The sequence below is a fragment of the Lonchura striata genome, chromosome 30 (genome assembly GCF_046129695.1).
Source record: "Lonchura striata isolate bLonStr1 chromosome 30, bLonStr1.mat, whole genome shotgun sequence".
Classification (NCBI taxonomy): Eukaryota; Metazoa; Chordata; class Aves; order Passeriformes; family Estrildidae; genus Lonchura; species Lonchura striata.
Window position 1 is genome coordinate 5,747,685 of NC_134632.1, and position 21,891 is coordinate 5,769,575.

A 21,891-nucleotide genomic window follows, 5' to 3' on the forward strand; every position below is an offset into this window, starting at 1 on the left:
CACAGCCGAGTTTTGGGCCAGGCACAGCACTCAGGGTGTTTAACACAAGGTCGCATGGTGACAAGACAGAGACGTGGCCTGGCCATGAGGGAGCCAGGGGGCAGGACCAGTCCCACCCTCTGCCCTATAGCCCACAGCCACTTCCCGGGGCTTCCCGGGAATCCCTTGGTGTGTAACCTGTCCTGACCACGCTGAGCCTTCTGAAGGCACCAGGCTGGGGTGGCCCGTCCTTCCCGGGCACAGCCAAGGGACAGAGGCTCCACGGGGAGCCCGGCTCTGCCACAGCTGCCTCTCGTCTGCAGGAGCCTCACGGGCAGAGCGGCCTCGGCCGGGTGATTAATCTATTGTCACAGAGAAATCGGGAGAACCGGCAATTAATAAACCCCTGGTTTAGGCAGGAACACGGCTCTGCCGTCCCCGCCGTAAACATTGCCCTTCCCTGCCGGCGACTCGGGATGTGCCGGCGGCCGGGCACGGGCGCAGCGCAGATGTTCCCGAGGGAACCAGGGTCAGGACTGTTTGACGAGGAGGAATCACCAGCGGGAGGATGTTTGTTTTTGTAGCAGCTGGATGTGTCTCGGGAAGGGATGGGAACGTCTTCTGTCACTCGTGGGCCGGGAAGAGGCTGGCAGGGCAGGGATAAAGCTCCTGACAAGTTTGGACTAGCAGGCGAGTTGATTAGCTGAGAGATGAAAATTCACAGCTCGGCTCTCGCAGGGGCCGTGAGCTGCCGGAGAGATGTTGATGGGAGGGGAGAGCACCCCGTGCCCGCTGCCCCAGCGCCCGGCCCCGGCGCTGCTCGGCGGTGCCCGAGGGCAGCGCTGGGCTGGCCAGGGCCCCCGGCACCGCAGCGGGTCCGGGCAAGGACGGCAGCGACCCGGCCAGGGCCCCGCAGCCCCCAGGGCCGGGCTGGGCGGGCACGGCGGCAGGAGGGAGCCCCGGTGCCACCGCGGCCACCCGGACACGGCCACGGCGGCCGGGACGGGCCCCGCGTCCCACCCGGCTGCGGGCGCGGGCTCTGCGCTCCGGGCTCTGCCTCGGGCGATAATTTGAGGTGAGGGTGATGGAGAAAGCCGGCCTGGCAAGTGCAGGCACTTCTCAGCTGAGAGCCCGGGCTGGGCTGTGTCTGATGGGACCGATTAGCCGATGATAGACAGAGATAAATGTGTACAGCTGGAGGCAGAATAAATCGATGCTATATGTTGTATAATTGTCTTGAAAATAAGGTAATGCCGGGCTCTTGGAATGCTTTGATCTTATCAGAAAGACAAGGAATACACTAATGGCTTTAATTAGACTTCGGGGGTGAAATGAATTCAGCCTCCTGGGTGAGCTGGTTTCTGGAATTGACCACTGATGGGGATAGAAAGGCTTTAATCAGATTTAGGCTCTTTAATACCCACAATAGTGTGTGTCCGCATGTGTGATACAGACCTGCTGCTCAGGGTATTTTGGTGGGGGCTCTGAAGGCCGCAATGCCATTGTGAGCCATTTTTCAGTGTTCTTTTCCAGCTGAGTTTAAGCTCAACAGAAGCTTCTAGTTTTATTTACTGACTTCTAAGTTGAAAACAACTTGTCAAAAAAGCAATGGAAAGCTGGGAATCATTTAGTTTCCCAACAGCAGGATCATGGTAGCTGCTCCGGCAGCGAAGCAGCAATACAGTAATTGTATTTAATTATTAATTCTTGCATATACTGGCTACAGTTGAAGCAGGGGAAAAGCTTCTTGTCTCTCCAGGAGCACGTCTTTGTGTGTCCCCGAGAACACTCGGATTAGCAGCATTTAGTGCGCAGAGGATGAGCAAGGTCTGACTCAGCCGTGACTCAGCGGGTGAAGCCGTGGCTCTCCACCGGCTGATGTGGAGAGGGGTGGGGATGTCCCAGCTCTCGGGGGGCTCTGCCTCTGCTGTGTCAGGGCCATGTCCCCGAGTGTCCCCCGAGCAGCCTCACACCAGCATCCCTGGGAGCCTGAGGATTTGGTGGGGCTGGGATTTTTCAGAGACTGCACCTGACCTTCCCTTGGTTATTTCCCAGCAGAGCTGGAGTGCTTGCTAAGCAGCAGCAGCCCAGATGCTCTCGCTAAACACGCTGCAGTTATTCCTCCTGGGCTGTGTTTATGCCTTCCCTGTTGTAACTACAGACTTGGATTATTTTGGTCGGTTGACATTATCTGTTGTGCTTCCCTTATGTTAATTTGTTGGGCTTAGATGAGCTCCTGAAAAGGATTTAATAACAAGAGCTGCTGCCAATGAAAGCACAACCTTGTTCAACAGCCGCTGTGCAGCCAAGCCCTCGGAACGCCGAGCCCCCAGGCGTGCCAGCAGCTCCCTGTAAGAAAAGTAGCTGAGGTTTCGTGTAAGCACAGGCAGGAGCACAGCGGGGTCAGCGCTCGCCCCACAGGCAAAGGAGGGGGGTCCCAGCTCTGCCAAGCCGTGAGCCCCCCAGGAGCACCCCAATGGTGCTGGAGCCAGGGAAAGCCCCAGCTCAGCCTCAGGCAGAGGACACCCAATTCTTGGCCATTCTGGCTCAAATGGCAGGGCCGTGGCAGTGGCCCCCAGTTTAGGGAGCAAGGATGAAGTCCCTCCTTTCCCAGATCCCCAGGGATGTCCATTCTGTATCCCTCATCCCAGAGGGGTGACCACGCACCAGTGTGGTAGTGGGATCCACCCTGGTCCCCAGGGGAGCACCAAGGACCCCCTCGTGGGTGTCCCACCGCTCTGATGGGAGAGGAGGATGCAGGAATGCAAGGGGAGGAAGGGCATGAGCTGCCAGGGACAGGCAGCAGCAGGGACCTGCCCGCCACACCACCCCACTCGCACGTTGCCCCAGGATGTGAGATCACCCGTGTGTGTGGGAAAGCTCCTCACCTTAGCACAAACACACACATGCTTAGTAACATAATCTCTTAAAAGCAAAATCCCAGAAATTCCTTTTTCTTCGTGGAAAATGTTGCCTGGGGGAGAAGCTCATAATGAAGGATGAAAGCTTAATCCTTGAAGCAGAGCAGGACTGGGGGGGAAGAGTATAAACATGACAGTTGTTGCTCAGTGAGTCAGAAAAAAAAGGTGAAGGGATAAAAGTTGTGGTGGGGCACGAGGGTGAGGGCTGTGGGGATGGGCTGCGGGAACCCCGGCAGCGCTTCCTCCCTGCCCGGCTCATATCCATCATTCCAGCGCTGGCCATGACAAATGCACAGGTTATCCTGGCAGTTTCAGGAGCAGAAAAGTGCTCTGTGCTCTGGTGAGTGAAGGTGGGAGAGTAAATGATGCTCTGTACTCGTGTAATTCACCGCTGGGGACAGCCCTGGCTTACCAGGTGTCAGCATTAGCAACACTGGAAAGGAGCTTTAATCAACATCAGGCACGGAGCATTATAAAATAAAGCCCCAGTGTGTGTCAGACTGACTTTTCCACGTTGTCTGAGCTGTCAGCGTGGCTGCTGGCATGCAGTGTGACAATGCTCAGAAGAAATGCACTGAAGGAAGCAGCTTTGCAGCACTCCACTGCCATCCCTCAGCAACCACCACTCTGACCTGCCTTCTGCAAAGCCAGAGAAAACCTGTTTAAATCAGAGTTAAACCCTCTGCAGTGCTGCCTGATTTAAGCTGAAGCTCCCTGCCAGCAGGCAGCAGGAGAGGCAGGGCAGTGGCAGGGCACGTGGCAGGAGGAGAACACAGCTCACAGCTGGGGACAAGGACATGGGGGTCGTGCACTGGTGGCCACATTTATGGCAGTGGAAGGAGTTGGGCTGACGATTTGGGGCAGAAATGGGAATTTTCCATAGTGGTTCTTGGCAGGTCCCAGCAAGCCAGGCCAGGTCAGAGCCATTGTGTGTTCCAGGAGGTCCCCAAGACAAAAACTCCCCAGTTTGTGAAGGGGATTTTCCTTGCATGGCATCCCCAGCCCGAGAGGGCAAAACAAACAAGTTCCACTTCTTTATTTTTAATTGGCAGTGGAGCAGCAGAGGTGGGGTTACACTCTCCAGAGCCCAACCTGCTCTGTCTTTGCTCACTGCACAGCAACGCTGTTTATGGACTCAGATTCCAACCTTCTCCTCTCTCGAGGCTGTGAAGATGTATTTCCTCTTGTGCCATTTCTCCTTCTGGCAAGCAGGCTCCCAGGTGGGTCTGGAAAATGTCAAAGTGGGAAATAAAGTTGTTCGCTGAAAAAAAAAATAAAAAAAAAGAGAGAGAGAAGAAAATGGGAAAGACAAAAAGGAAAAGCCCCAGAGGTGCAGTGCGAGTCTGCTGGGAGCCCTCAGGCTGGCGTGTGAGGACTCAGACATGAGGCATCGTGAGATTCCCACTCTGTACCACTGCTGCCACGTGCCCAGCTCTGGCACGGATGAAGGCTGGGAATTTTTCATCCCTGGGGCCGGCTAAACACAAAGGGCAAGAGAAAAAGAAATAAGTGAGCCAAAGCTGGCCGCCCTGGCCTGTAAAGGACAGCCAAGAGCAGGCAGGCACCTGCCCGTGCTGCTCTGCTGCTGGGTGCCCTGCAGCGCTCCTGCCTGGGAGCATGGCCTGGGCCAGGCAGCGAGCCCGGTGCACGGGGTGACAGGGGACACCCTCCATCCTCGCGGCGTGGCCGGGCTGCTGCGGTGCCACCTCCACCTGCTGAGCTGCCTGGCAAGGAGAACCCAACCTGCACGTGCTCGTGAGCGTGAGCTGGGGGAGGACCGGGCCACGGCCGCCCGCAGGAGCTCGGGGCTGGGCACAGATGCTGCAGATTAGAGAATGAAAACTGGGAGGTTTCTGCTGAAGACATTTTTCCATTTGTGAGGCCATGGGGTGGAGCGGGCGAGCGGGGGGGCGGGGGGCAGCGCCTGCAGCAACAACAAAAGGCAGAACAAGGGGGAGAGGAGCACGAGGGAGAGATTTTTGATTCATATTCAAATATTACCCAAACTTTTATTGCCAGAATGTCTACATTTTTATGTGCTTAAGTACAGTGAGTTATGGAAATCTTAGAACAATGGAATGATCTCCTTCATTGCCCTCAATGCATTCAGAGTCACCACCCCTCCTCACCAAGAGGAATCTCTTTTTCTGTTTTACTGACTTACAAAAATGCCTCTGCTATCAACACCCTCCACGTGCATCTCATAAATACCAGGGTGGGACACGGGGCTATTGGTGGGTGTTTTTTATAAACCCATCTCTGTTGCAACCCTTCCTCAAGAAAGTTTTTATGGCATTTGGTTGATCTGGCAAATTTTCTGCTATAACCTGCCTGGACAAGAGGGGCTGTGAATTCCTTGATTCAGGTCCAAGCTCAGATCCTTGTGGTTCCCCTGCTCTTGTCTTTGCTCTGTGGGAGTCCCTTATCTGTCAGTCACGTACTGATCTTATAAATCCTCTGCCTCTCCATGTGAGAGCGTTGCGGGGTGTGCCTTACAGGCTCCATCTGCCAGGTAAGGAACCGCAGCGCCAGCAATCCAGCTCCAGCACGTGTTTTGCAGCCCTGAACATGCAGAATAGAGGAGGGTTGGGTGGGTTTTAGCCCTGCAGCCCCGTTCATTTCTGAGCGCAGCAGCAGCAGGGAGCGGTGGGTGCCCTCCCGGCACCTCCGGCGGGGCGCGCATCCATCCCCGGGCACCGCATGAGCGGGGATGCTCCGCTGCGGGGGAAATCCTTCACACGGCAGCTCTGCCTGCGCAGGAAAGTGTAACAGGGCGGGCAGCAAGGGCCAGCAGAGAATACACGCCAGGGTGGCTTCCCTCGCTGCCGAGATAATTCCTCCCCTGTAAAACAGCGTTCTCCTCGCTCAAAGCCCGGCCACACAGGCCTGGGCTCTGATTTACAGCCTGCCAGCTGACGGAGCTGCAGGCAGAGAAAGTGCTGAGGTGGGAGAAAACGAGGAGCAGGCGGGGAGGGGGTGGGGGTCGGGAGCCCCTGGGCTGCGCTCCGGCCGGGGCAGCGAGCAGCGCGCTGTGCGGGGAATGGGGCACGGACGGGAGCCCCAGCTCTGCACAAACCTTCTCATTATCCCTCCTTTCCCAGGCCCATCCTGGCCGTCCTGCCCTGCTTCCAGCTCGCTGGGGAGAGGGAAGCTGAGCGAGCCACCGGAAAACGTCTCCAGCCCTATAAACCGACCCCATTGTTTATAATATTCCTAAGAGCCATTGCATGATGATAGCTGCGCTCTGACAGAGGAAATTTACTTTTTTCCTTATTTTTAAAAAAGAGTTAGGAAGTTGCAAGTCCCCCAGAAGATGCTTTGGCCATTATCCTGGGTTTGTTTGTTTTTCTGCTTGCCCTAAGTGACACAGGGAGGGCCATGTCCTGCTGCTGATGTTCTGACACTGTCACAGCATCCACAGAACCCACGGCACAGTGCTGTGCTCAGCCTGAACCAGACAATCTGAATCCCTGCTGGCACCAGGCTGGCAGCCAAAACCCCAGGACAGAGGCTTTTACCTCCTTCCTTCCTTTCTCCCTTCCTTCCTTCCTTGGGGATCGTGCCACACTCAAGGATGGCAGGAGCAGGGAGCAGTGGAACCGCAGGGCGTGGAGCAGGGAGCTCACAGCAGACTCAATCAGCTCCTCGTCCAAAGCCTCTGCAGCCACCCACTGCTGACCTTCCTGGGAAAGAGGCTTGGATTTGAGGGATGAAAATTAAAAGCTGTTGATCTACTGGATAAAATTTATCAGTGCGCGTTTCACATCCCGGGGCATGAAACCATTACTTTGTCAATTACTATTTGTGTGCAAACACGCCTCCATAGGAGTCAGGCACTTTGCTGGGGGCACTGCAATTTCCTCCAATCCGCAGTTTGCTTATACTGTGTTAAAACCAAACAAACAATCCCTGAAAGGCAGCGAGAGCTGCAGGAATCCTTTCAAAAAATTGCATCAGGGATTTATCAGGGCTTCAGCGCAGGACACAGCAGGGATTCTGTGAAGACACTGAACCCAGCGTTGGGCACCCTCCAGAAGCCTCTGGGTGTCTGCAGATGTGGCTGTTTCCCGTGGCCAGGGATGGGGCTGACACTTCACTGACCTGTCCTTCCATCAGCTGAGGCATGACAAACAGAATTATGGAATCACAGAATATGCTGAGTTGGAAGGGTCATCAAGTCCAGCTCCTGGCTGTGCACAGCACAGCCCCAAACGGGAAACCAGGGATAGGAAATTTCTAAACACACTGAAGGTGGTTTAGGGAAAGAGGCTATGAAATGCAATTAAAGGTTTTATAAAGTCCTGATCACAGTCCTTGGTCACTCACTGTATGATTTTGATCATAAATCAGAAAATGAGCTGGAGAACTGAAGGGAAGGGAATGGCTAGGAGGGCAGTGGATTGGTATAGAATCAGTGTGGACATAAAAGTGAGTTTGTAACAGCAACCAAGCCATGACTGATGCGCAGTCAAGCACCTCAAAACTTGGAAGAACTAATTGCAAAACCCATAAATGCTGAATGCAGTACAAGCATCATGAGTCTGACACTTAGCTTCTCCTTGCCGAGCTGCTGGTCCAACAGCTCACAAGCCAGAGGTCAAGATTCCCTGTTCCTCTTTTTGATAAGCATCAATCTCGTTTTTCCGTGTTGTTGGACACAAGAAGGAAAAGAAATCCCTCTGAATTAGCCGGCAGGGCGAGACTGGAATTGCTTTCCCAGCTCCTCCCTGAGCCGGGCCCGGACGGCTGCCCAGGCACCCGCACACGCCCGCCCAGCCCAAGAGGAAAACAGGACAGAGAAGGAAAAGTGCTGCGGTTCAGGGGGGATGAATACACTGTGGAAAGGGCCGAAATGGGAGTCCACAGCCAAGAGCTGCCCGAGCTCTGTCGCCGTGCCCATGGCCAGAGCTCCCAGCCCCTCGTGGCTCCACAGGCACGGCCGACTTGGCAGTCCTCTCTCTATCCATTACCAGTTAATGCAATGGAACTGGCTGACAATGGGCTCAGAGGCTGCCAAAATCCAACATGAGGGCTGCAGATGTCCCTGGGACCGGCAAACCCTGCTGGAAGATCCCTGTGGAATGAAAGGTTACCCTCAATTTGCTTCAGATGCTGCTCGCACCGTCCGACAGCCATCACTGGAGGAGGGGCCTCCATCGGAGAGAAAAGATAAATCCAGCTCTGTCTCCAGACTGTTATTGTCTCCTCTGGTTCAAATTAAGTGACTCAGGTCATTTTTTATATGTTGCCATTTGTCTTTTACCTGAGGGCATTGCAGAAAGGAAAAAAGAAAAGGTGAATCTAGCACGAAGGCAGGGAAGGAGCAGAGTCTTTAGTAGACAATTAACTGAACTGACATCGGGTTCTCCCTAAAACATCAAACTGGGGATTAAATGCAGGCAGACACAGCTAATTCTTGCCAGTGGGTCCAGTGATAAATCAGCACCGGTGGCCGTGGCTGCACGGCAGCATCCAGCCCTGATCCCAGGGATGTTACAGAGGCACCCCGGCTCCCACCAGCACCTCAGCCTCACATCAGCACCCCCAGTTTGGTGTCTAAGAGCCAGGAGTGAAGCTGGTGCAAAGATCCGGCCCAGCAACCACCAGGGTGGCACCAGTGCCACCACCAAAGGCCACCACGCACTCATTGTTCCAGGCAACTCAAATGCAGTGGAGAAAGCAATGTCTTCTCACAGCATCTGCTCCGGGTTTCCACAGCCAGTGCCAAAGAGCTCTGCGTGTGCTGGAAACGTGGGCTGACTGTTCAGCAAGCGTTTAAAGATACTGGGTGCTTCATCAGCTGCTGGATCAGAGGCAAACGAACTGCAGGAAGCCTCAGGTGAGTGAAAGTCAGCACCGTGGGACGTGAGGAGCCCTGGCACGTGGGCCTTCCCTCTTTCAGATGCTCACATGAGCCTGGCTCACCCACGTGGAGAAACTGCTTAGCAGAGGGGCAAAAAAGGGGATCTAGTTCTTACTGATAGACCACAAAAATCCATTTATCCTTCTGAAGAGTTTTATAGAATCATAGGATCATCAAGGTTAGAAAAGACCTCTAAGACCATCAAGTCCAACCATTATGTGCCTGTAGAAATAAGCAGACTTGGATTCTCTCAAGGTCCATTTCCAAAAGTCGGGAGAGGCCGGGAGAGAGGCTGGGAGCCTCTCTGTGCTGCCCACACAGGGACAGCCACCCTGGCCAAGGCTGAGGATGCTCCACGCAGCCCGGCTGCTCCCAGGGCCACATCCTCTGCCTGGGGAATCAGCCGGGACTGGAAGCAATCCTGTGGGATCGCTGGTGTTTGTCAGAGCCTTCCTCCCACAGCCAGCCCCAGCCCAGGACTGGCTGAGGAGATTGATCTCTCGTGACAGGCTCTGCACACACTGGGATATTGCAGGTTTTATCCATTGCTGGTTTTATTCATCGTTCTTGACGTGTCTTTTGCCACACTGGCCAAACCTTGGGGTCAGCCCAGAGCCAGTGTTGGGGGGGTAAGATGTGAGCTATTTTCAGATGGTTTATAAAATTAGTATCCCCTAGGTATCCCAGTGTTTGCCAAGGTGAAATCTGTGTCTGTTCTGGATGATTTCATTACTCAATGACCCCTCACATAATTTTCCTTTTCTTTTAAAGCAGGGAGATTTCCACTTCCAGCCCAGCTGGGCACCATGCAGCACCAAGACCCTTGCCAGCACTGTGTGGGAAGGGAAACTTTGCTTCCAGCACCCAAAAACCCATCCAAGTTCCCAAATCACCTGCACTGCCTTCCTGCAAGTGCATCAGGGCAGCTGAGCTCCCCACAGAGCCCTGTGGTGCCACAGCCCTGGGAATGCCCTGGCACAGGGAGAAAAACATTACCTTGCCCTGAATTTTCCATGCTAAAAACAAACCAAAACAACTGCTTCAGTGGAAATATAGAATGAAATTTAGACCTGTGATCTCTGCTACTTTTATCAGAACACAAGCAGCTCTATCCCAAAACAGTCTCTTCTCAATGTATTTGGTGATTTAATTTAGAAAAAAATATTTTCTTTTTGTCAAAAACAAATGCATCTCCTGTTTCCACTGAAAGAAAATGTAAGCTTTTAGAAAACAACAGTTTGATGAAAATCTGTTACTCCTGCCCCGTTTGGAGCACTCAGGGAGAGCTCCATCCCCACACCCAACACTCGACCTGGCTAACCACAAACCACACGCCTGCCTTGGGCCAGGCTCCTTTTGTCCAGCACTCTGATTATTTTTTCTCCTGGGGATAGGGCTGGGAAGGACTCAGCCTTCAGCTCAAGACAAATCCTGCCCTTTCAGTAAAGTGTAATAAACTTCTTCCCCTGACACATAGGAAAATGTTTTAAGGCAAGACTTTATAGAGAGCATCAATCACTTTGGAGGTGATGGAATTGCTGCAGAATTATAAGCAAGTCTGAAGTGTCTACAGAGGACTCTAAACACTGTCTTCTATTTATTCTCTGTGTCCTTTGTAAATGTAAACTTCTGTGGAGTTCAGAGGCCCTTCCGTCTCCACGGCCTGTCAATCCAGCACCTTTCACCACTGCTAAAATCACAATTAAAAAAAAGGGGGATTACAAAAACAAACACAGAGCTCACGCGCGCGAGTGATGGCTGCGGACTGTTGTGGGAGCGGCGCTGGGATCTGCCCTGTGCCCACAACCTCCCAGCCCTGGCGTGCAGGAGCAGCAGCCCCCGAGCCCCTCCTGCCAGCCCCCCTTGCCAGTGACCGCCCGGCACAGCGGGCACGAGGCCAGGGCAGAGCAGGAGTGGGATGGAGGAGCACTCGTGCCCTGGCCACTGCCCCACGTCTGGTGCTCCTCTGTGAGCCCATCCCCACCTCCCAGCGGAGCAGGAGACGGGGAGAAAACCGGGATGAAGTCCCGGAGAAGACAGGCATGGAGACCCAGCTGGATGCAGGGCAAGATTTTCCCTTGCTGAGCGTGGGCAGTTTTTTATCTCCCCCAGACACCGCCAGCGAGGAAGGGTCACGGTGCCCTGCTGCACAAACAGCCACCGGGGCTCTGAGCAGATCATGCAGAGGACAGTGCAATGACAGCGGGACGGAGCCGGGTGTGGGAGAGCCATCCCAGCTGGAATGCTGCTCAGGGCAGCAAGTGGGAAGCGACTTTTTCTTCCACAGGATGAAAAAAGAGAGAAAAACTCTATAAAGTTAGAAGATAATCTATATTAAAAACTTCACTTTGACAAAATAGCTGGAAAAATTACTTTATACAATGAAATATTCCACAGCTGCTCCAGGGGAAAATATATTGTCTCTTTTGAAAAACACCTTTCATGAGAGGCTTCCTCTGACCTTGGAGCATCCTGATCCCAGAGGCTGCAGGGGGACAAGTCGCAGTGTTTTGCCACTGCCTATGAAGGGTCAGGAAATAAACAACTGTGAGCCTTTTGGTTATTTGCATTAGCAGAGGTTTTGGTAGGTACAAACTGCTCTACACAGAACTGCACATCCACAAGCATCACTTTACTATCAAGTTAAAGAGGGAAATTCCTGCAAGGGTCAATCCGTGACCACCTTCCCTGTGCCTGAGGGACAGTCCTCGGTCCCACCCCTGCCCTGCCGGGAGCTGCCAGGCTCCCCGGAGCGGGGCCGGTCCGTCGGATTCCCGGCGAGGAGCGCCGCCGCTGCCACATCTGCGCGCCCGGGGAACGGGAGCACGGCCGCGTCTGCAGCAGGTCTTTTTCCTGGCGTGCTCCAGAATGCTGAAAATTCCAGCGGCCGCGGCATTCCGCTGCCTCCTGGCTGCGCTGCAAACAGCTGATCCCTGTAGGATCGCACCCGCAGTCTTTCCCGGCGCTGACCTGCAGCATCCCTGGCTCCCCAGCCCACCCCGTGGCCTCCCGCCCTGTCTTCAGCGGGTTTGTTTGCACTGAAGAGTTGCTGTAGCAGAAGTGCGATTCCAGCAAAAGCTGGCAGGGAACCCAGGGGCCAAGTCCGGAGTAAATTCTGATAATGCTGTGTTTACATCAGGAATTTCTTTGGCAGATTAATCACATGAATGAAGTAACAGATGGGAACTCGCTGGAGACACTGTAACGGGAATTCCAGTGCAGGGCCAGGCTGGCAGCCCAGCCCTGGAAGCACCACTACCGGGACCAGCTCTGCAGGAAGCAGGGATGAGGTCAAACAGGGATCAGTGCTGGTGAAAAGCAGCACCCAGAGGGGAACTCTCCTCCAAGAGCCAGTGGAGAGCAGCCAGGGCAGCAGCTCATCCCCTGGCACATGCCAGCCTGTCCTTCCGAGGCTCGTGGCATCCAAGAAATGATGGGTATCAAGGGCATCGTTGCAGAAAAGGTCTCATGCTCCTGCTGCCGGGCTCACCCTCACCACCTGCTGGTTTTGCCAGCTCGAGACTCAGGTTGCACTTGGAGTTTAAAAGTACACAAGGTCAGAATTCCCCAGGGAGCAGGTGAGCAGCCCGGGCACAGCCGCCGGGCTCTGGCATGTCAGTGCAGGACAGACACAGCCACCACCACGACCGCTTTATTTCCCAGCAGCTGGGATGTCAAACTTCTCTCAGACTGGGGAATTATTTCCAGAGTCAGCCACTCAGGAACATGCCACGTGCCTGTTGAAACAGCCTCTTGCATCAGCCCATAGCTGTGCCTGTGTACCTGACTTGCCAGGTGCTGCCCCGAGGAGTGACGGGCTGCCAAGTCTGGGACAGGGCAGGGCAGGAGCCGATGTGCTGGGAGCAAGACTACAGAGCAGAGCCCTTCCCTGGCCACAGAAGGCTGTTTATGAGAGACAATGGTCTTCCTACTAGTTGCTCCTTCATTCAGAATTGTGTGATCACCTTACAGTGCCTGTGCTCCTCCAGAGAGCTCCTTCGCTGCTCCAAAGCCAGGCACCTGGGTGGGCAGCACCCATGGGCAGATGTGGCAAAGTGCAACCAGGAGCACGGGTGATCAGGGAGGATGTGGTCTACATGTGCTTCACAAGGTTTTAAGTGCACCCCAGGATCTCATAATCCCTCTTGCCATAAAGCTGCACACGGATTTACTAAGCATGATTTGTGAGAGCCAACGGGCTGTTTTAATGACACAGCAGCTTGCTTTTTTCCTTTTCTCCTGCTCCTGGGTCCTCCCAACATGCCCCAAGAGATGGCTCCGAGTGAAGGGTATCAATTCGATCACAACAGTCTCTTGCAGAGTAACAGATTCAGGTTAGCCAGGGTAGATTGGAGACTTTTTGATCTCTGCATAAATCTTTCCAGTCTGGCTGAGTGCTGCCCACAAAGCTCCCCAGTGGCACTAGCCCTGGAGCTGCCAAAACACACGTTCCCAATATTCCTCCCAAGCTCTGGGCTGCACCAACAGGCCACAGCACGGCTCTGGCTGCCACAGCAGGAGGGACACGTGCTCAGGTGTGTCCTGGCCCTGCCCCAGCCCCGTAGCCACTTCCTGGGAGCCAGGCCTTGGAGCCAGCAAGGCTGCCTGCTCTGGGGCCAAACGAGCCGCTCTCCCTCGGGCTGCAGAGGGAACAGATGGGAGCCTTCAGCTGGGAGCACACAAAGCTCAGCGCCGTGTTAGTCATCAGCTCCCTCACGTTCATGTTCCTTCCACTGCTGGGGGACACGACTCCCACAGCAGCGGCCGACAACTGCTTGTGTTTCTGTCAGCTGCAATAAACAACCGTGCCTAATGCCACAAGGGGAGAGGGCCTGGGAGCTCCATCCAAAAATAACAACTTTAAGCACGATATCCTCGCCAGCTCAATGGCTCCATCTCTCCGCCAGTTTGCCAAGCAGCACCGTTGGGAAGCAGGCTCTGAGGGCCAGGATGTCCCACCAGGAGTGAAGCCCTGTCCCCTGCTCGCTGTCCCAGCACCCGCCCGCACCGCTCCAGAGCGGGAATCACGCGCCATTAACATTCTCCCACTGACATCTCCAAAATACTTCAGGGATAAATTGGTTGCTGGCTGATTTGCAAAGCATTTAGGCAAAATTATTAGGAGGAAGGTTGGTGGGGAGCCAAGAGCTGGACCCCGAGGGAGGCTGCATGCCTGTGGGTCACTTGGATGCTCATCCCGTGCCTTGGGGAGCTCAGCCTGGGCCCCACAGGCTGCCAGAGTTACACAGCAGCCAGTAAACGTGGTGTAACTCACCCTCAAAAAGGGCTTAAGTGCCCTGGCGCTGCTGGATAAACAGGGCCATGCTGAATGCACACAGCGACCTGGCAGAGCCCTGGAGGCATCTCAGCATCTTCACAAGACCCCTGTGACTGCGAGTGGCACCAGAAGAGACCCAGGGCCCGCTGCCATCCCACTGCTTGCCCCCAGCCCTGGGCATGGACAGGTGCTGACAGGCAGGATTCTGACAGTCAAGGGGGAATTGGTCATCAGAAAAGCCAGGTAGGAAGGCAAAGAGCCCTCACCGTGTTTTGCATAGCCACAACTCCACGTACCCCTACAGACCAAAGCAGTGGCCAACAGCACCCATCAATCTCCTCCTGCCCACCCTGTCTGGAGGTGATGTGGAGTTCTGGGCTGTTCCAGGGCTGGAAAGCTGCTGCCGGAAAACCTGAGATAGGAAGAGAAATGTCTCCCCAAATTTATTGTATTTACTTTCTCCGGTGTTTTCAAAATTTTTTAGTCTTCAATAGTTTATATTATACACATTTATCAGCTTTCCTTCAGGCTTTTAACCCCAGATTCACTGTCTCAGGTTATAGTGGAAAGTGGTGAAATGGGCGCTCCTGGAGCGTCTGCTCAACAGAAGGATTGTGGCCAATTTAATCAAATGGCCAGAATGAACCTCAGTATCCCTGGCACTGCGGACCTCCCGTGGATCTCCACACCCTCACAGTTGCCAGAAGAACCCACCCATTTTATTACCAGCTCTAGCTACATATTTCTTATTCATCAGCACTGGATTTTTTTTATTTTTTCAGTGGATAAAATAAAAGCAAACCCACATGTTATCAAAAAATATTTGCAACTAAAATGTCCTTTTCTGTAGCAATCTTATTTTTAAAGAGCATTTTCAAGCCTCCAAGAAGCCAAGGCAGTCAGCAGTGACACCAGCCCCACCAGACTATGTCCTGCCTGCAAGACCCAGCCACGGCAGGAGGGCAATATCCTCGAAATAAGGGGAAATCACACAAATGAAGGGAGGACGTGAGCAAAAATGGCATTTAAATCCTGGCAAATGTATAGCTAACGAGTAAATTAACTCCCTGGCTGTGATCTATTGAACAGCAGAGCCCCAAAAGCGCACAATGGGATCAAAGCCGGAATTTGCCCACGCTCTGGCTGTGTGCCCGCCGTGCCCGGGGGCCCGAGCTGCTTTGCAGAGCTCAAAGGAGCCCCCCCAGCGTCACGCAGCTCCCTGGCATGGGACACAATTCCCAGGTTTGCTGGGGCTCGCTGGCCAGGGGAGCAGCGGGGCCGGCAGCGGTGACCCCCGGGCCGGAGGGCGGCACGGCCGCGATGCACAATGCGCGCTCCCGCTGGCAGGATTAGCCTTCTAGCAGGACAGCTGAATCAGACGCTCAGCCCTTAACAGGATTACGCTCCCGGGAGCTCCAATGAAAATACAGACACCCTGCAGCCCCCCCTCCAGCGGCCCCCGGGGTTTTTGAAGTCAGGGTGAAGCGAGGGGCTGAGCTCCTCATGGATCCACGGGGAACGGGCTCAGCTTTCTGACAGATACAGGGGATTTACACAGGCAGACAGGGGCAGGAGGGAGCGTTTTAAACTGAAAGAGCAAGATTTAGATGAGATGTTAGGAAGAAATTATTTGTTCAAAAATAACCTGGCACAGAGAAACTGTGGGTGCCCCATCCCTGGAAGTGCCCAAGGCCCGGCTGGACGGGGCTCAGAGCAAACTGGTCTAGTGGAAGATATCCCTGCCCACAGCAGGGCTTGGAAGGAGCTGAGCTTTAAGTTCCCTTCCAACACAAATCATTTGAAGATTTCTAAGGTTCAAGATTTCTAAGGCTCCTCGGTGTTCAAGCTTTGGAGCTGCCCCCAGAGCAGACAGGAGCAGGAGGCTGCAGCCACTGGAATGGCTGGAGCTAATTCAGCATCCTGTGTCACCCAGAAGCACACGCTGCCCTCACCCTCACCACAACAGCCAGACTTGCTGAAACCTCCGTGAGCCACAGCCCAGGAGTCCCCCTTGCAGCAGGGACAGCCTGTGGCAGTGCTGGTGAAGCTGGGATCCCATGCCAGCATCACCAGGAGTGAGCTGGAGCCCACTGGGAGCACAGAGCCCACTGAGATGCTCTGAGCACACACTCTGCAGGGCTCTGGGCAGGGAAGGGGTGCCCATCATGACAGGTGCCCCAGCAGATGGGCAGGAGAGGAGCTGGCGAGTCTTTGCCACTGCCAGGGTTGAGGGCCCTGCTACCAAGTGGGGGTCTTTCAATATTCTTCCTTTGGAAGGATCAAACCTTCCATTTCCATGGAAACACAAACCTTTAGGTGTCCAACCTCAGGGTCTTTGCATTCCTCCAGAGAGGCTGGATGCTTCTCAAGTCACAGTCCTTGCCACCAGGATTAACTGAATAACCAGGTCAAAAGCAGTGCCTGAATTCAGCTCAGCAAGAGGCCGCTCTCATTACATCTCTGTTTCCTTGAAAAGTGGATTTGCACCAGACCAGACATTTTTAAGCTACAGGGAAGCACCAAACTAAAGAGATATGTACATTTTCCAGGTTAACAATGATTTTCACCTGCTCCAGCCTGGAATCACCACAATAGCTCTTGACAGAAGCACACAGGTTATCAGAGCAAAGGCTGAAAGCACAGCTTGCTGCCCTGACTCCTTGTTGGATTTCTGAGAGGCTGGCAGCTGAAAAGCTGATCCAATTTATCCACAGTTCATTATCCAACATAGCATGACATTAAGACACTCACAGATATAATCCAGCTTCCTCCTGCCTTGCAAGATGTATTGACCAAAGGCAAGAAAACAGAGCATTAATAGCTCTCCCCTGTGCAGCTGAATCTGGGCAGCAGCAATGAGATTCTTTGGGCTATTTCTATCCAATCTCACACAAGAGTAAATCAGAAGCTTCTACAGACTTTCATTAAATTTCTCCCCATTAATACCAACATAGCAGAGAACAGAATTTATCCCTTTTTTTATGTTTTTCTGGTATTTTAAAAAATGCTAAAACTCTTCAGCTTCTAGCTGAGCTTAAGATAAAAGTTAACCTCTGAACCACAGCAGTGTCTTTCATGTAAGGCACAATACAGAGAGGGCTTTTTACAGGGGGTTTCACTCAGTAATGTGTGTTTCACACTGTATTCTCCCCCATCCTCAGCTGACTCTGGGAGGCAGGCTACAAGAAATTTCTGAAGGTAGCAAGAGGCACCAAGAATGCCCATGGAATGAGTCTGGCCAGGACTGAGTATGAACCTTGCTCCATTCCTGGAATCCTTCTAAGCCAGGATGGACATGCCATGGAGCACCCTGTTCTAGTGGAAAGTATCCCTGCCCATGGCAGGGCATCAGACCACGATGATCTTTGAGGTCCTTTCCAACCCCAACCATTCCGTGATTCTATCCTCAGTAAGAGGAGAAGAGGCCCTGTTCTCTATCCCCTGACCACCTGAACCACACTTGAGACCATTTTATGCCTCCCCACAGCGACCAGCCCTGGCTGCTGCCCTGGCAGATGCCCCACGGCAGCGTGAAGCTTTGTAGTAACCTGTTATCTGATCTGAGCTCTGGCCTTTCCTCTCTGGCAGACACTGCTTCAAACCCATTCAGGGATTATGAGTCACTGAAGAAGCACTTAAAATCCATCCTGGATGATAAGGTTAGAGCTATGTGTGGTGCATTTCCTGCCCTAGTTTGGAGTTATGCTGGGGCTCTCCACACTTCCTCGCTTATTCCACTTTCTTTTTCCTTCCAAATTCCCCACCATGCTAAGTTGCAAAACCTCTAGCAGTTCAGTGAGGATTCATCAGGACTCAATGACCACACGGGGCTTCAATAGGGAGCAGGCAGCAAGGATGGATCAGGTTTGGGGAGGCACAGCATTATCTGCTTCAAAGGGCAGAAAACACCCGTGGGAACTTTGATCAGGAACGCTGCTGCAGTGATGCCACCAGCCCAGGAGCTGCTGAGCAAAGCAAATAATCTCAACCACTCCGTGTACGGCTCCTTCAGACTTTTCACCATCCTCGCGTCCCTCATTTGGACAGTCTCTAACAGCTTTATATCTTTCTTGTACTGTGGTGCTCAAAGGTGCACCCAGAACTTGAGGTGAGGCTGCATAAGCGCAGCCTGGGTCACCTTTGCCCAGGTGGCCACCTCCACCCAGGAGAAGGTGACCCCTGTGCCCAGGAGCTGAGCGTGGGCTCACGACAGCAGCAGGAAATCCTCTGAAATCCTCACGGTCGGGCACCCATCTGACCCATATCCGCGGCTCACAGCGTCCCCCTCACTGTCAGCACTGCAAGATAAGAAATTCACCTTACATTAGTGAACTGATTATTCTTAATACCCAGACACTGATCATATTCCTGAGGAAAAGGAAACATAAATCCCTCCCTGCACTGACAGCAACAACCCGCATCCCTCGATAGGAGACAGCTAATTAAACCTGGTCATTCCAGCCAAAGCCCAACCTGCGTGTTTGTACAAGCTTTGCGGTCAAAGCACATGAAGGATTTGGACCTATTTCCCCATTTTCATTAATCACAGGGAAAATTCTCCACTTAGAAACAATGCTAGAGATATACCTGATAGGGCTTTTTTTCTTCCTTGGCCACTTCCCACTTGGCAACAGGGATGAAGTTCTGCCTTTGCAAAACATTTTGAAACCTGTTTCTGTTCCAATTCAGAATCACCCACCCCAAAGCTTTCCAGGTTATCTGTAAAATAAAACCTAGAGAAATTTATGGCTTGAAATGCTTCAAACTGATAAACTCAAAATATATTATTTTAACTGTAATTTTGGTTTGTATTATAAAGCAGAGTGAAAATGTTAAAACCCACAGAGTACATACCCTTTGAAAATGGGAAATGTTGTTTTGAAATTGAAGGAATAGAATGTTTTTGCCCTGGGGACCACCTTCATTTTCCTCCAAAGCTTGACAGAGTTTCGCAAAACATTTCAAGTTTGATGTGCTGTGTTTTGGGGGGAATTGAGCTGTCTGCTGGGGAGGGTAAGGAGAAACTCCAGGAGCAAAGAAACAGCTGGAGTTCGGACAAGGTGCAGCGGTGGCACAGTGGGATCAGTCCCTGCAGCCAGGCTCCAGTGCTGCTTTAGGTTTGACTGTGGTGCCCCGGAGCCCCGTCCCAGCTGCTCCGGCAGGGTCCAGAGGAGGCAGAGGTGCACGGGCAGGCAGCTGCTCCAGGGAGGAGGAGCAGGCAGCCCGTGCTGCTCCACTCCTGTAAAAACCCACCTCAAACCCTTCCCCGGTTAAAAATAAAGCAGCCACTGACCTCGGAGATTAATCAGTGGGCTGGTGTCTCTGCGTGATGTCACGGCGTGTTTTTCCACAGGCCTGTCAAGTGTCAGCCCCGTCTGATGTGCCGATGACAGCCGGGCTCGCCCGCGGCAGCGGCCCGGCAGATTTATGGCCGCTTTCTCCCGGCTCTCCCGCACGCACAATACACAGATGCCTCTGCAGGATGATGGAAACCGGGGCTGCAGGCGCACTGTGGGTATTTTTAGGTGTTATTGCACCATTCCTGGCCTTCGGTGACTTCTGTGACTAACACAGCTGGGTTTGCGGTGATCCATCTGAACCTGGGCGCTCGGGCACGCTGTTGGTCTGGTGGGCAAGCAAGGGAGGGATGGTGCCAGGTCCAAGCTGATGCCACAGCGTGGGATGGATCCTGTGATGGGAAACCAGTCCTTTCCAGTACACCACACCTGGCCAAGGCGTCGGTAAGGCACAAAGCTGCTGGTTGGAACTGCAGGTCTGACATCAGGGTTTTAATTTCACTGCTTGACCTTTACTCCTGCTTGCAGTTGAACCTACAGCCTGATCCCCTTCCCACATCTAAAAGGCAGGAGCTGCTCAGCTCCAGCCAGGCACCAGTGAGCATGTGTGGGTGGGAAGAAGTCCCCACAATGTCTGTGCCCAGATGGCAACGGAGACCAAAGGGTTACACGCACACCACATGGCTGCAAGGCGAGGCACTGCATGTCCACACAGCAATTCATCAATTAATCTGAGAAGGAACAAAGCAATTAACACTGGAAGCAGGGGATAGACTAACTAAGCACATGCTGTCACTCTGCTAACAGGGCTGCCCTGTGCCTGTTTGTTTGGCTTCTGTTTCTATGGAGGTGGGGGCCATATCGAAGGGTCAACTCATTGCTCTGGTTATTTGTATCCATCCAAAACCGTCCTTACCATCTCAGAGCCCAAGGAGATAGCCAGGCGATAACTGGGGGCTGCTCAGCCTTTGGGAGCTGTGCTCTTGTGGGGGATAAAAGACCTTCCTACCACAGCCAAGTGCTGGAGTCACCAGGACCCAACACTAACCACTTGCTCACTTTTGCTGGACCAGGCACAGCTTGCAGAGGGCCCTGGGCTCCCATGGCCCTCATGTTTTAGGGTAGTCCCTCAGCAAGGAACCCCTTACCCACCCTGGAAGGGACCCCTACCCTGTCTCCAGACAGCTGGAACTGCTCCTGAGCATCCTCCTCGGCACAGTCTGGGCAATGTGGGGGTCCAGGGCCAGCTCTGCCAGCAGCAGGTACCCCAGCATGGAGCAGGACTGCCTGTCTCAAGCCCACATCTCTCCTGGGGCTCCACTGGTGCCACTGTACTGGGCAGTGACAATGTCAGCACTGTGTCCTCTGCTGTGCTGTGGCTGGAGAGAAAACGAGCTTGATGGAGGCTGTGGTCCCAGTAGCACACAGCGCCTCACCAGTCCCTTCTCTAAAAGTTCAGGAGCTTGGTCGAGCTGCATTATCAACCCCAAAATAAGTTTGCAATAAATTTCTATAATAGGTCTTTGTTCCCTGAGAAAAAGGGTTTCCCATGAGGTGAGCCAGCCTGGCACTGAGGGTTATCCCAGGACAGTGATTTTTCCCCTGTGATTATGCAAGGCTCCGAGTTATTCCTGGCACTGCCACGTGAGAGGTGAGCTCCTTGGCAGTGCCCAGCATGGGATTCGGAGGCACGGCTGCACGATGACAGCAGGACCCAGTGCCAGCAGGAGACACAGCTGGAGAGGGCAGGGGCAGACATCCCACTGCCTTCATCTCCAGCAAAGATGGGGTGACTTCTGCAGAGAGGGGGTGGCTCTGGTACTCATCTATGGCTTCCAAACCCTGTCTGAAGGTGCCTGGAGCACACTGCAGACTGGGTGCCACCGATGGAGCAGCTCTTTGGAGCAGGGGATGCTACAGACCAGTCTTGCCAATACATTTACTTACCCTGTTCTCCTTAGGCATAACACGGACCATGGACTGCGCCTCTGCCCCTGCCACAGCTTTGTGTGTGACACCGGGCCCTGCAGCAGCTGTCCCAGCATCCTGGCATGACCAGTCACCACCTTCGGCACCCAGAGTAAATCTGTGGAATGACCGACCTGCTAAGAAAATAGAGAGCCCATTCCTTTGAAGTTAATGAATTGTGAAAGCCTTTGAAAGCAGAGACTTGTTTATTTACTCACCACAGCTCATGTGGATGAAGCACCCAGTCACCCTGAGCACTGCTAATTTGAATGGAAGATCAAACGTGAGGCTCTGCCCAGTTGGAGGAGTGAGATCTGCCCTGGCATCTTCAATGCCCAATGCAGGGAGAGTCTCGTACAAATCCAGGGCAGTCCATGGGCTGTCAGGTGGGTTTTATGGGGAGAAGCCTCAAATGAGTCACCAGGCTGACAGAGAAATTCAATATCCTGGGTGCAAAGCTCTAGCACCCAGCCTGAGCATTTCACTTCCACACCAAAATTCAGCTGTGATCCCTCCTGCAGACAGCGTCACCCTCCCCTGCCAGGGCTGGCACTGCTGCCTGCGCTGCTGCCTCTTGCTCTCACC